Below are 13,918 nucleotides of genomic sequence, written 5' to 3' on the forward strand. Positions count from 1 at the left end.
AGCAGACTCCAGCCGCTCTCAGCACGGAACATCAGCCACTCGCCGCCCGCACTCCCGAGTCACCCTCAGAGCGTTTCTTGTTGGTGTCTGGCGCCCATGTCTTTTTCCCCTTCCTGATTGGCCACCAGCTGCCGGGAAACGCGCCAATAGTAGGATCGGAGCATCTACGCATGCGTGTAAGCGTGAGGCCAGCACCGCGCTTGCTGTATGATGTGTGATGTTTAAAGTGAACGTTCCTAAGAATTAGTGGGGGCTGCCGTTGCAAGTCACCTACCAATGCCAGCTGCCTGCGTGTCCATATACATTAAACTTGTTTTTAGTATTTAAATACTTACCTTTATAAATACTCTTTTCTGAAAACTACAGGACAGAAAAATCCTACTTTGTTCTTGCTTGATGTGCAATGTTTATGAGGGGGCTGGGGAGTTGCATTTGTCATAATAAATCCTGTCTGTACTGCGCTGGCAGATTTCCTTATCAGTTGTTAAAGGTGAAGTATTGAGATAGAAAAATGTACGCTTCCCAATACTTAGAGCCGTTGTGTGACACAGCAAGGTATATATAGATCAAGAGCTGTGCGATCCCTGCAGAGAGTGGGGACTGTCATTCACCGCTCTCCGGCCGCAGGGATTCCCCCTCCCCTCTCTCTGTTCCTCCAGCTTTCATTGGAGGGACAGACAGAGAGCGGGCGGGCACAGCTGGCTCTGTCTCTAGAAAGGCAGAGCCAGCTGTCAATCAAGCAGTGGGGTGGATCCCATCAATACTGTAGGGATCTTTCCTGGGCCGTAGCGAGGGTGAGGCGACTGAGGCTCTCACCTTGGGGGGGGGCGTGCAGCCATCAGGGAGAAGGGGGGTGTTACAGCTATGCACAAAGGATCAGTAGATTAACTGATATGTATTCTCCTCCGCCGCTCAGCCACGCACAGAGCACAGCCTACAGCTTTTCCTCTGGATCCCCGCTGCTCTCCCCATCTGTATGCAGCGGGGATCCGAGGAGAAGTGAAGCACTTCAGCCGGTGGAGGGGTTTGGGCGTAGGAGGGAGCCGCACAGCAGCATGGCCGAGCGGTGAGGAGAGAGAGCCGCTCGTCCAGGATCTGACAGCTGGCGGCTCTCTCTCTACTCGCCGCTCAGCCATGCTGCTGTTACAGGAGCAAACACCCCCCAAACACATGCGTGAAGGAGGACCTTCTGCTGTGCTGTGTGAGCACAATCCCGGCAGAGCGTGCGGCTGTCTGTGATGCTAGAGGTACGTGTTTTAAGGGGTTAATCCGGGCCGGTACTAGAAGGAAAAGCTGCAAGCTGAGCTCCATGCATGGCTGAGCGGCGGAGGATCGGTACATATCAGTGATATATATCGATCATCTGTGCAGAGCAAACACTGGAGCGATATGCTGATCACTCCAGTGTTTGTAAATAACTGTTGACACATAGTAATATGTGTTACCAGTTATGAATGAACAGGAAGTGCTTTACATCAATTCTGAATGAATGGGAAGCCTCTGTACTTTTCATTCATTTAGAGCAGAGTCTGCAGAAAAATAGATTGAGGACTTTGTGTCCTCAATTTCTTTTTCTATTTTAAAAGGAAAATATCAGGTGGCTGTTTAGACACCTAATATTTCCCCGATGCCGCCCCTCCCCAACAGTAAAAAATTAAAAATAAATAAAAAATAATTTTAAAAAACATCCTGGAGGCACATGGAGGCGGTACTGGTTGATGTCACACCCCTCTTGGGGAGCACGTTCTTTTGTTCTTGCCTCAGACGCAAACAGAGCTAGCTACAGCTCTGCTTTCCTGACTGCAGCGCAGCTCTGTACTGTCAGTATATAGTGGCCAGTAGCCTGCTAGATGCTGAGTTTGGGTCACAGAAATACATTAGTGACCCAAAATAGAACTATAGCCAAGAAAATTTGGCTATTTCACAGTGATATGATACAAAGCCCATGGCATTTTAGTCTTGGTGCCCCCAGTGACGCCCCAGGTCTTTTAGAACCTTATTAATGCTCTTAGAATACAGTATATATGACATTAAATACACATATTGTACATAGAATGCGTGTTAGAAACTATTCCAAGTTTACCACTAGATGGAGACAAATGCATGCATTATTTGTATACTGGCAAAGGCTATGTAACTTAAAATGCCTGGGATGATCACAAAAATAGGTTTATGTAGGGATTGTAGTTAAATAGCACTAGACCTTTCAGCCTGTGAATGCCAGCAGCATAGAAATCCTTCCAAAGCAGCAATATAATGCCTCCTGTAATCAGCAGCATAGTTTGTTTATTGTGGTGTAGTCACAATGCTGGTAGGTTAATTGGCTCCTGTTTAAAATTGGCCCTTGTATGTATGCATGTTCTCCCTGTGCTTGTGTGGGTTTCCTCTGGGTACCCCAGTTTCCTCCCACACTCCGAAGACATCCTGGAAGGTTAATTGGCTCCTGTTTTAATTGGCCCTTGTATGTATGCATGTGAGATAGACCCCTTAGATTGTAGGCTCCTTGAGGGCAGGGGCTGATGTGAATGTGCAACTATGTCAAACGCTGCGTAAATTGTCGGCACTACATAAATACCTGTAATAAATAAATAATAAATACAAAAATGAAGTGGATTGGTCTAACCCTTTCACTGGCAAGGACATAACTAAAGCTGACTCCCAGCTGCTAAGTCAGTTTACTTTCATTCAGCAGACTCCCAGCTACATTCTGGAAGGAATTCCTTCCAGCAGCCCTGCAGCATGTCATGCCCACCACCATCCGCCAAGTTTTACCCCATAGTAGGTGTCGGCAGCTGCAGGAAAAAGAGATCAGTGGACATACGTTCGCTGATCTCTCCATTTAAAGAACCTGGAAGTGATAAGGATTCTTCAAGGTTCTAAGTTGTCATCTTGCAGCTGCTGTGGCCGCGGATTAAGCTAATCCAGCATGATTTGTGCTTGATCAGCTTCATTGGGCTGCAAAGGTGACAGTAAAGATTTAATAGGCCCCGAATGTCCCCTTAAAGAGAACATGTTACTGGTATCAGCTATCACATGGGGGGCTTGTTAGCGCCTCATGTAATAGCAATAACGTTAAGTGTAAAAAAAAAAGAAAGTTTAAATAATATTAATTAAGAAAACAACAATTTTTTTAAGTCTTCTCCCCACATACACACACATACAAATGTAAACGCATGCATTGTGTGCGCCTTCGCATGAAAAAGATGATTGCACCACACATGTTAGGTATCATCACGCGCGCTTAAGTGGGAGCATAATTCTAGGGCAATTATTTATGGTCAACTCTAAATTGATGAGCTGTAGACTTGTAAAACGTCACCTGTGGACAATTTTTCACGCGCACATGCAATTTTCAGGCTTAACATACACTATATTGCCAAAAGTATTGGGACACCTGCCTTTACTCGCACATGAACATTAATGGCATCCCAGTCTTAGTCCGTAGGGTTCAATATTGAGTTGGCCCACCCTTTGCAGCTATAACAGCTTCAGCTCTTCTGGGAAGGCTGTCCACAAGGTTTAGGAGTGTGTCTATGGGAATGTTTGACCATTCTTCCAGAAGCGCATTTGTGAGATCAGGTTGGACGAGAAGGCCTGGCTCGCAGTCTCCGCTCTAATAGTGTTCTATTGGGTTCTGTGCAGGCCAGTCAAGTTCCTCCACCCCAAACTCGCTCATCCGTGTCTTTTGGACCTTGCTTTGTGCACTGGCGCTCAGTCATGTTGGAACAGGAAGGGGCCATCCCCAAACTGTTCCCACATAGTTGGGAGCATGAAATTGTCCAAAATGTCTTGGTATGCTGATGCCTTAAGAGTTCCCTTCACTGGAACTAAGGGGCCAAGCCCAACCCCTAAAAACAATCCCACACCATAATCCCCCCTCCACCAAACTTTACACTTGGCACAATGCAGTCAGGCAAGTACCGTTCTCCTGGCAACCGCCAAACCCAGACACGTCCGTCGGATTGCCAGACAGAGAAGCATGATTCGTCACTCCAGAGAACACGTCTCCACTTCTCTAGAGTCCAGTGGCGGCGTGCTTTACACCACTGCATCCGACGCTCTGCATTGCACTTGGTGATGTAAGGTTTGGATGCAGCTGCTCATCCATGGAAATCCATTCCATGAAGCTCTCTACGCATTGTTGTTGTGCCAATCTGAAGGCCACACGAAGTCTGGAGGTCTGTAGCTATTGACTCTGCAGACAGTTGGCGAATTCTGTGCACTATGCACTTCAGCATGCGCTGACCCCGCTCTGTCATTTTACGTGGCCTACCACTTCGTGGCTGAGTGTCTGTTGTTCCCAGTTGCTTCCACTTTGTTATAATACCACTAACAGTTGGAATATTTAGTAGCAACTAAATTTTTGGAAGGGTGTCCCAATATGTTTGGCAATATAGTGTATTTGGTATCTGTTTACTGGACACAACCTCATCTTTCATATTTTATTATATTATATATATATATTTGATTGTATTATATTGTGTTTCTGTGCACTAAAATTAATTTGAATGAATTTTCTAGGCTATGTTTACACCATCTCCATTGCGTTCCAGCATAGTTAGCTGCTGGAACGCACTGGATCGCATACTTTCTGGCTCCCTGTGTTCTGTGGCACCACAGAGCACAGCTTTTCAGTCCAGTGCGATCACAAAAAATAGTGCTTGGAGGGGTGGCATCTGGGTGGAACCCAGATTCAGATAAGCCCCCCTGCTCACATTTAGAAACAACCTAACTCCTTCCAAATAGATTAAAACAGATCTGAATTTCAGAAGGCAAAAAAAAAAAAAAAGTTGGAATAGAAAACTAAATTTGTAACCATGCACAAGTCTACACACAACATAGTATATAGGGGGCATGGGGTAGGAGCATATAATGTACAGCACATTGTCTAACATGCAGGGGTCAGCTACTAGTAGGTTAAATTGCTCACACTGTTGATTTTTTGAGTTTCATAGTTGTCTGTTTGAAAACAACTTCATGGTTCTAATATGTTCTAAAGCCATTGTGTACTGTGTACACTATCTGCATTATTCATGCAAACTACATGATTGTTAGTTCATAAATATTGGTGTCCAAAATCACCTAAATTATATAAAAAAGGAAATCTTATAGTAAAAACATATCAATAGGGCAACAAAAAATGTGATACTAAAAATGAAAAAGTGAATTCAAGCTGTAAACAAACAATCAGGTATTATACATAACTGTAATATGTGCATGATTTTGATTTTGAATATAAAAAGAAACATTAATGGCGTTGGGTTATTTTCAATGTAGTTGTTTTGCAAAAGCTGCAGAATATACAGTTTTTTAGCATGGCAGCTTAGGGGTTTGTTGTTCTATAGCACAGATCCTTTTTGTAATATTATCTATAGGTGCATCCCTAGTATTGAGAGTACAGGAAGCTTTGCTGCAGCCATACATAGAACTTAATAATGACATTTTCTTTAAAAACTCTAAATCCTGCTTCAGCAGCATAGATTGAACTAGAGAAGCAATGTCAGGAACCTGCTCTGCATATGTATGTTTTGCACACAGTATATGTATCTGTTGCATACATAAACTGTGGCATATTTGGGCACTTACTTGGTGTGAAGGTCCAGAGAGGGGAGGCAGGAGGGGATACAGTGGGGGTGACATCTCAGGGCACGGTGTGGGCTCCCAGCAGGGCCCCAGACAACACAGGAGAGCAGAGAATGGAGAGCGGGAGGTGGGGCCGAGTTGATAGTGGGCGGAGCCCAGAGCCACGTTTATGCTGCTGTATGTAGCCTCCTGTCTGTAGAGCACCGATGGTGTGTATATCTTATGTGGGCTGAAGGGGCAGCTGCTTTGGGCCCCACAACAATGATTGGGCCCTGGGTGACTGCCCCTTTTGCCCTGCGTTAAAGACGGCCCTGACTGCAGTGAGTCATTCAGCTGTGTGTAAAAGTCAACTTGAGCTCCTGTGTGTAAACAACAGACTGTAAAAAAGGTAAGGACAATATGAAAAGTAACAGAGCATTCTACATGCTGGAAAAAAAAAAGAAGACAACAAATATGAAATAAATATTTATCATAAAATGTTATTTTATTAGCTTTGACTAGGTAGGGACCCTGCCATAAATTGGCGTGTTAAAATTTAGTGTTGCAGCTAGGCTATAGCCAGCCTGAGTTTTTATGTTTATGTCATCTGAGTTCATTGGGTTTTCCCTGAGCCCAGGACATTGTTCTCCATTGGATAGAGTGAAAAAATATTTCTGAAGACCTTCTAAAAGGGCCCTTCCCTTACAGGCCTTACCCGAATGATTTTGTGAAGGGTTCAGTCTTGCCTCCCAGGCCTGCTGCCTGGAGAGGGTGTGAGTCCAGAAGTCCTTTCCTCTCGAGCCTGGGTATAGCTACTGTGAGGGTGTTAGCTCAGCAGCGGGTGTGTGTGACTCCCTTGATGAGTTTACGCTACAGAAATTAGGCACAGCAACAAGTTTAAACACACATGCAGTTTATTTACACTATTTACAAAACAATTTGAGCAAAACAAATAAAACATGAAAATAAATCCTTGCCTTTTGGCCACTTACTACACACACGGTATCCCTCACTATCGACTTGGTGCAACCTTGTGCTGCCCCTAGCACCTACTGTATCTCAATATGCAATAAACTGCCTCACAGCCGGGCGCCGTGTGGTGACGCGGCACCCGGCTTTCTGATTGGCCTGGGAAGCCGGCTTCATGCTACCTCGTCACCTCATGACGAGGAAGCATGGAGCCGGCTTCCCAGCCAATCAGAGAGCCGGGAGCCGCGTCATTGCACGGCGCCCGGCTTGCTGATTGGCCAGGGAGCCTACTCCATGCTTTCTTGTCTCTTAGTCATCAGAAGTGTGGCGACGGCTTCCCTGCTAATCGGGAAGCCGGGTGGCGAGTCTTTACACGCCGCCCGGCTTCCATGCTAATCAGGAAGCCGGGTGGGGAGTCATTACCTGCCGCCTTCCCTCCTTAATGGGACATCAGGTATCGGTATTCGGTATCGGCAAATACAGAAAAAAAATATCAGTACTCATACTCGACACCGAAATACCGGTATCGGTGCATCCCCACATTCAATTATAATTCTAACATTTTATCATTTGTACAGCAGTAAAGTGAAAAACGAACATATTGTTAATAAAACAAAAATTATCCCAAAAAAAACTGCCTCACAGGCTGCGTCTCACCACCTGAGTTTTGTTTTTTCTTTGTCACCACACAGGTTAGTAGAAAGCTCCCCAGTCTACTCAGGCATGAAACTGGTTCCAGGGTGGAGCAAATCTCTGAGCTGTCTGGGGGTTCTGTCCGTTTCAGGATGACAGCGGCTCTGTGCGTGGCAGGGCGGGGGATCCTCCGTGTGAGAAGGACAAACACTGGAGCGATCGTCTGAACACTACAATGTTTGTAAATAACTGGGGACACATAGTACTATGTGTCCCCAGTTATGAGTGAACAGGCTGTGATTTATATCGCATCCTGTTCATTCAAGATTTCCTCAATGGAGAGAAGCACTCAGTACAGAGGCTCCTAGGCTCAAACTCTTTAATCGGTGCAGATATTGGGGGAAATGGGTGTGGTTACTAGGGTGTGCCCACTAAAGGGTGTGGCCACTGAGGGGTGTGGTCACTGAGGGGTGCTGTAAAGCTTTCTCACACAGGGCGCCTAAAGGCCTAAGGCCGGCCCTGCTAGGAGGTATTCCAGGACTGAAACTTTTGACTGTGCCACTGTAGTTTACCAAGCTGCCAGATCATTCAGGGCTCAGTTCCACATGCTTGCCAGAAAGCCATCATACTACACTTGTGCATTGTAGCTCCCTGCTACTAGACAATGCAGCTGAACACTAAAAGACAATGTGAAAGTAGAGAAGAGCAATAGCATGCCCAACCCCTCCACAAGCAGTATGAAGCTCTTATCTCACGGTGTCACTTGAAAACTTGTCACATGATTTGAATGAAACCAAGTTGAAGGAGAACTACGAGGTGAGTGATTTTCACTCAACCTTATGGTTCAAGCCGACGTGTGACAATGAAACTGTCACACGTTGCCTCAATAGATCGAGCAGTGAGCGAACACATACCGTCGCTCGCTCACTTCTCGATCATGTCCCTGCAGAGAGCCGTGACTGTCACTCTTGGCTCCCTGCAGGGATTTCCACCCGTCCGATCCTCCAGCACTGACTGGCGGAACGGACGGGGGAAGGGGCAGGTACAGTTGGCTCTGCCTCTACATAGGCAGAGCCAGCTGTCAATCGTCCCGGCTACAGCGGTCTCAGTATATACTGAGCTTTGGGTCACGGAAGGACGCTAGTTTGTGTCCTCCGTGACCCTTAGGAGAACTAAGGGGAAAAACACTTACCCCATAGTTCACCTTTAAAAGAGTTCCCACTTTTTTATGAAGTTTGGTTCGCTTTTTGCTTAAAGCACAGTAATGGTGAAGTTGTTAGTTTAAGTCCCATTTTAGCTGTTTGGTTTGTTTTTTTTATTTTATGCTGTAAATATAATAATGTTATGTGGTGTTCTTTTCAGTTAAGATTAGAATTGGATTAGAAATGGTAAGGCTGTTGAATTATAGTGAACCAAACTAACTTGCGCTAATGGAAATAGTAAAAGTAATTTAAGATGGATTAAAATGTTAAATTAATAAAACCAAGAAGGAAAGAAAAAAGCTGCTGAACTCAGGCTAAAAGCCCACAGGATAATGGTGTAACGAAGTGTACAGCGCTAAATGCCCTTCAGGAAATTAGATAACGGTAGGGATCAGATGATATAATATCTTTTCACATATATTACACATGTTCTTTGAAGATTTTTATTTATTTATTTAATAAGGTTCATGTATGACACACTTTTTATGACACCTGTTGACACATTTTATAACGTATTATAAGTTTTTACACAAATATTTATTATATATACACATTTTCATGATTGCTTGACACGGAGGTGACATCATCTGATCCCTACCGTTATCTAATTTCCTGAAGGGCATTTAGTGCTGTTGAATTATAGTTATATCATAAGGCAGGGTAAGGCAACCCCAGCACCCCAGGAGCTGTAAAATGACAAGTCCCATGAAGCATTGCAAGACTCTGAATGCCACAGGCATGACTCTTAGAGGCAGAGGCATAATTGGATTTGCAGTTTCACCAGTTGAAGTGCTGAGTTTTCCTGCCGTGCAATAAGAAGTTAAGGGTTATGGAGAGCTTTTACAATTATGGGTTTTTGTTAAGGCTTATGGTCATGTATAGAACCATTTTTGGTCTTACATAAGAACAAGGTGGTGTTGGAGTTCATAGAGAGACACTCCTCTGTGTCTATGTGTCTACTGCTTTTCTACAAATTTGAGACATGCTGGGAAAGGGGAGTAGTTCTACCGGGCTGGTCACTGTTTATGCTTGCCAGTGTATCCTTCTGTAGGCAGCAGTATAACCCAATTGTCTTTGAACCCTATGTCCCTCAACTAATTCCAAGAAGCTAAATTTGCATTCCAATTTTTGTCAATCACTTTTCCAAAGCATCCTTGAAAAAAGGATTTAAAATCTCACCGTATGGTCAAAATAAAAACATAAATCTGGCACATTATACATCTGCCCACTGTGTTTCTCTTGTTGCCAAATTTGGTAAGTAAAATAATCTTTTTAAACTAATAACTAGAAAATGTATTACTAAGAATATTTTCCATTGAAAGATAAGTGGATTTCCTGTTGGAATGTATTTGATCAGTGACATATTCTAGGTATATAACCGTGAGTCATCTATTTAGTGATAACACTACATTGGTGTTTCCAACAGTTAAAGTCCATAGGTTAAGTTACTATTCTGAGCATTGATTTCAAAAACAAAAGAAAAAACGATTTTAAATAGTATCTGTAAAGCTTTAGGGCCTCATGTTAGTATAACAAATCAGGTATGTGAGGACACAAATTATTACAATTGTGACATTTCACAGGTTTGCAATTGCCCAAATACCAAATCATATTGTGCTTGCTTGTGTCAGTTTTGTTTTTACTTTCATGTAATACACACAAATATCATACAGAATATTTAAATCATCTGTATTTGGATTTATTGTGGAGAGGAAAAATGTAACTTGTTTTTTTTTTTTTTCATTTTCAGGACCGAGCTGCATCTGCTCTGCTCTAGGTTCAAGACTCACAGAAAGTGATGTGACCTAACATGACTTCCTCTATAAACAATGCTGAAATAATTCAGCTTACAATCTATGCTACAGAACCCATTCACAGAGTGCCATGCAGCAGCATCAGAAGCCTAGGAGCACGACCCAACTGTCACTGACAGCTGCAGGTTCAAGCCGGTACAGAGCCCTACCAGAGCGGCCTAGTCTTGGTAGCATTTTCGAACAGTGATATGAGGAACAGCGGTTCTCCCAGTACCATTTAAAAAAAAAAAAAAATTATGATACAACTCTTTAATAGTCCTTTATTGGTACCTTACAGGGTTACAGGATTATCTTATGATTATGATTTTTGGGGTATAATATTTCTTTATTGTTTCTATATATAACAATACAAACATATAAACATGTAAACATCCTGTTAAAAGAATCTCCCAGGGAGGAATCGAATCAGAACCAGAAGAGAAAGATATTCATAACTTCTTCCTAAAACAGCCACCATAAATTTCCCTTCCCATTGGTATTAAAACCATCCCCCATCCCTCCCATCTCTAAACCACCCAAAAAAAACAAAAAAAAACAACAAGATGAATTGAAAAGAAGAAAAAAAAAGTAACAGTCTCATCTCCTCCTTCCCTCATTCCTCTCCCCTCCTCCAATAGCCATGCAAGTGAGCCTTGCATTCCTGGTAAGAACATGGTAGTGATGTCAGACTCTATCCATGGTTTCCATGTCACCATAAATTTTGGGTACCTGTCCTGGGATCGTGCTACTAACGATCCACCCTTCTTAAAAAATTCATTTCTTTGACCCAATCTTTAATGTGAGGTGTATCTTGAGACCTCCAATATCTAGCTATTACAGTTCTTGCAGCAAAGAAAACAAATCTAAATAAGCCTTTCTTAACTTCCTTAATTGGTCCTGGTATAATAGTCAATAGCGCGACCTCAGGTGTAAACAGTCCCTTGACATTACTAAAATGTGCTCCTATTTTATAGACCATTTCCAAAAAAGATTGAATCACTTGACAGGAACACCCTACATGTAGCATAGTACCTCTCTCTACTCCACATCTCAAGCATTGAGCGGATATGTTTGGGAAGGTCTTATGTAATAAAGCGGGGTAACTATACCATCTTGTCATGATCTTAAAGTTCTGTTCCTGGATATAGCTTGAAATACTTGATTTAAATGTTAACACAAAAGATCGTTTCCAATCATCCAGGGATAGTCTATAGCCCATTTCTGTTTCCCATTCCCCCACATAAAACGGTCTATCAGAGAAAGCTTGGATTAAGAGAATGTGGTATATCTCTGATAGTTTATGTTTGCTTTCCTTTTGGTTCATACACAAGTCCTCAAAGGGGGTCATATCTCACCTAAAAGGTTTCAATCTCGAAAGGGCAGTAATGAAATGTTTAAGCTGAAAATACGCATACCACTGTCCCCGTGTGGAATCACCTCCTGGGGTCAGAAGAGATAAAGGATGTATACCATGATCTGAAATTGCTTGAATAATAGGGGCTGGTTCCATAGCGGTCCATTTAAAAAAAACTTGGGCAAGCCAACCCTGCCGGGAAATCTGGATTACTTAATATAGGGGAGAGAGAGGTCCCTCATAGTCTAATATATTATATCGTTTTATTGTCCTGTCCCAAATTTTCATTAGTGTCCTAACCAATGGAGGTAGAGGCCCCTTGATCAGCCTTTTCTGGGTACGAATCTATGGGATTGAGGTCAATATTAATGGAGTAGCTCCTTGTTCAATAGATATCCACAATTTGGTTCTGGTAGAGGAAAACCAGTCTGTAATACTAGTTAAAACTGCTGCCCAATAATACAGCTCCATATGTGGAAGACCTGCTCCCCCATCCTGTCTATGCATTACTAATATATCATGTCTTGATCGTGGTGAAGTAGATTCCCACACATATTTGATCATAGATGCATACCATTTTTTTATTGGTAACTAGAACAAAATTGGTAGACTGGTCTTTAAAATAACCGTGTTGAAAGTTTTAGTAATTCAAAATTAGCATATGATTATGATTAACAAAATGCATCACCAGGGGCAACCCTAGTGCCCTGTCTTGGTTCTCCTCTATCCTACCTTCTGATCTTTACTATTGGACATTGAAGTTTATCACCATAGTAAAGTAGAACTATGTTCAAACTATCAAATCACATACAGTATGTCAGGTCAGCTGCACATACCAGTAAGACTGAGCTCTCTGTTTTTCTAACTACTTCCAATTTCCTGCCAGTGGAACCATTGGATAAGCACTTTCTTTGGTCGGCTGACAATGTTGTTTTTTCTGCAGTGAAACTAGTGCACAATTGTCACCCTTGCTGGTATCATTGTTAGCCCTATCAGTAAATAGCCACACCACAGCCCTTTAGATTGACAACACTTTGCTTTATACTTGGGAAAATCATGCGAAAGCCTATTGCTCCCCAACAGAGACTGTGGGTTCCACTCTGCAACTGCTGGTGGGGAGAGGCTTTTCTACCCTGTCTGTGGCTGTTTTAACAAGAAAACAAACTATATTGTCAAGTATTTATAATTTTTGTTTTAAAGCATCTTGAATGTATTTACCTAATTTAAACTAAAGGGTACAACTGAGCTTAATAAAACAAGGCCAAATACCTTTCTTTTCAGACTTTTAAAGTGACACTAAACTCAGGAGTTAAATCTTCAAAATGCATTCAAGTACCTTACCTTACCAAAAAAATTTAGATTGTTGTGTATCACTCGGCTGTAGATCCTCAAATCATCTCTGAATTGGTGCCGACGCTGCCCTTCTATCTGGAGGGAGGCTACTTTGTTGCCCATGATCCCTGTGTGTGTTGTAAAGTAGTCACCTCTTCATGCTTGCTCCCATGATGGACTTCAATCCCATGTTTAGTTTACTAATTTGGATTGAGATTGTAGTCCATCACCTGAGAGAGCTTAGAGCAAGTGGCTACTTTACAACACACACAGGAACAATGATGAACAAATGCCAGCACGCATTAAAAATTCCTCTTTAGCACTCTGAAAGGAAAAAACTAGAGGTTTAAATGAACTTTATAAGACCAATTGGAAGGCTCAGGAGGCAAAAGTTTTGTGTAACTTCAGTTGCCTGTATCTCTGGATCTAATGATTGTTTTGAAATTTGGTTCTAAGCAAAGGTAATCTGTTCTTATGCATTGTTGCTCATTTGTAAATTTTAATCCATTGTGAAAATAGCTTGAAATTATTTGTACCTTTAATTGACCTTATGAGTTCTCTGGGACCTTTGAAAACTGTTGTTCTCTGATATGGAAATGACCCCCTTTGTCTACTGTGACAGTTAATATAGATCAATAGACTTCACAGCAAAGTTACACGAATGTCAGTTATGGCATTTTCTGGTCCAATATGGGTAGTTCTAGATAAATAATTGTGAATGCTTTTGTGGCTTTTTACATATTATAACTTTTATTTTAGGTTTATTGGTCCTTTTAAAGATTATTTGTGTACTTTATAATCCAAACAACAACAAACATATACGTGACGTATAACAGATGGTAACCGTCCTCTCGTCACAGACTCGCCCTGCCTATGGGAAATTTTGGGTATTGTAGTTTGAGGTTTTGCAGGCGCACACAATTTTAAAGCTCAACATGATTAGTGTCTTTTTACCCGACGTGACCCCGCCTTTTATATTTTACCAAAAAATTGGGTAATGTTTTATAATTTAATATAGGGAAAACTGTTTGTTTGTTTGTTTTTCCGGTAATTTTTCCTTATTATAGTAAAAA

Source organism: Nanorana parkeri, unplaced genomic scaffold, assembly GCF_000935625.1.
Source record: "Nanorana parkeri isolate BGI_ZX_2015 unplaced genomic scaffold, ASM93562v1 scaffold617, whole genome shotgun sequence".
Taxonomy (NCBI): Eukaryota; Metazoa; Chordata; class Amphibia; order Anura; family Dicroglossidae; genus Nanorana; species Nanorana parkeri.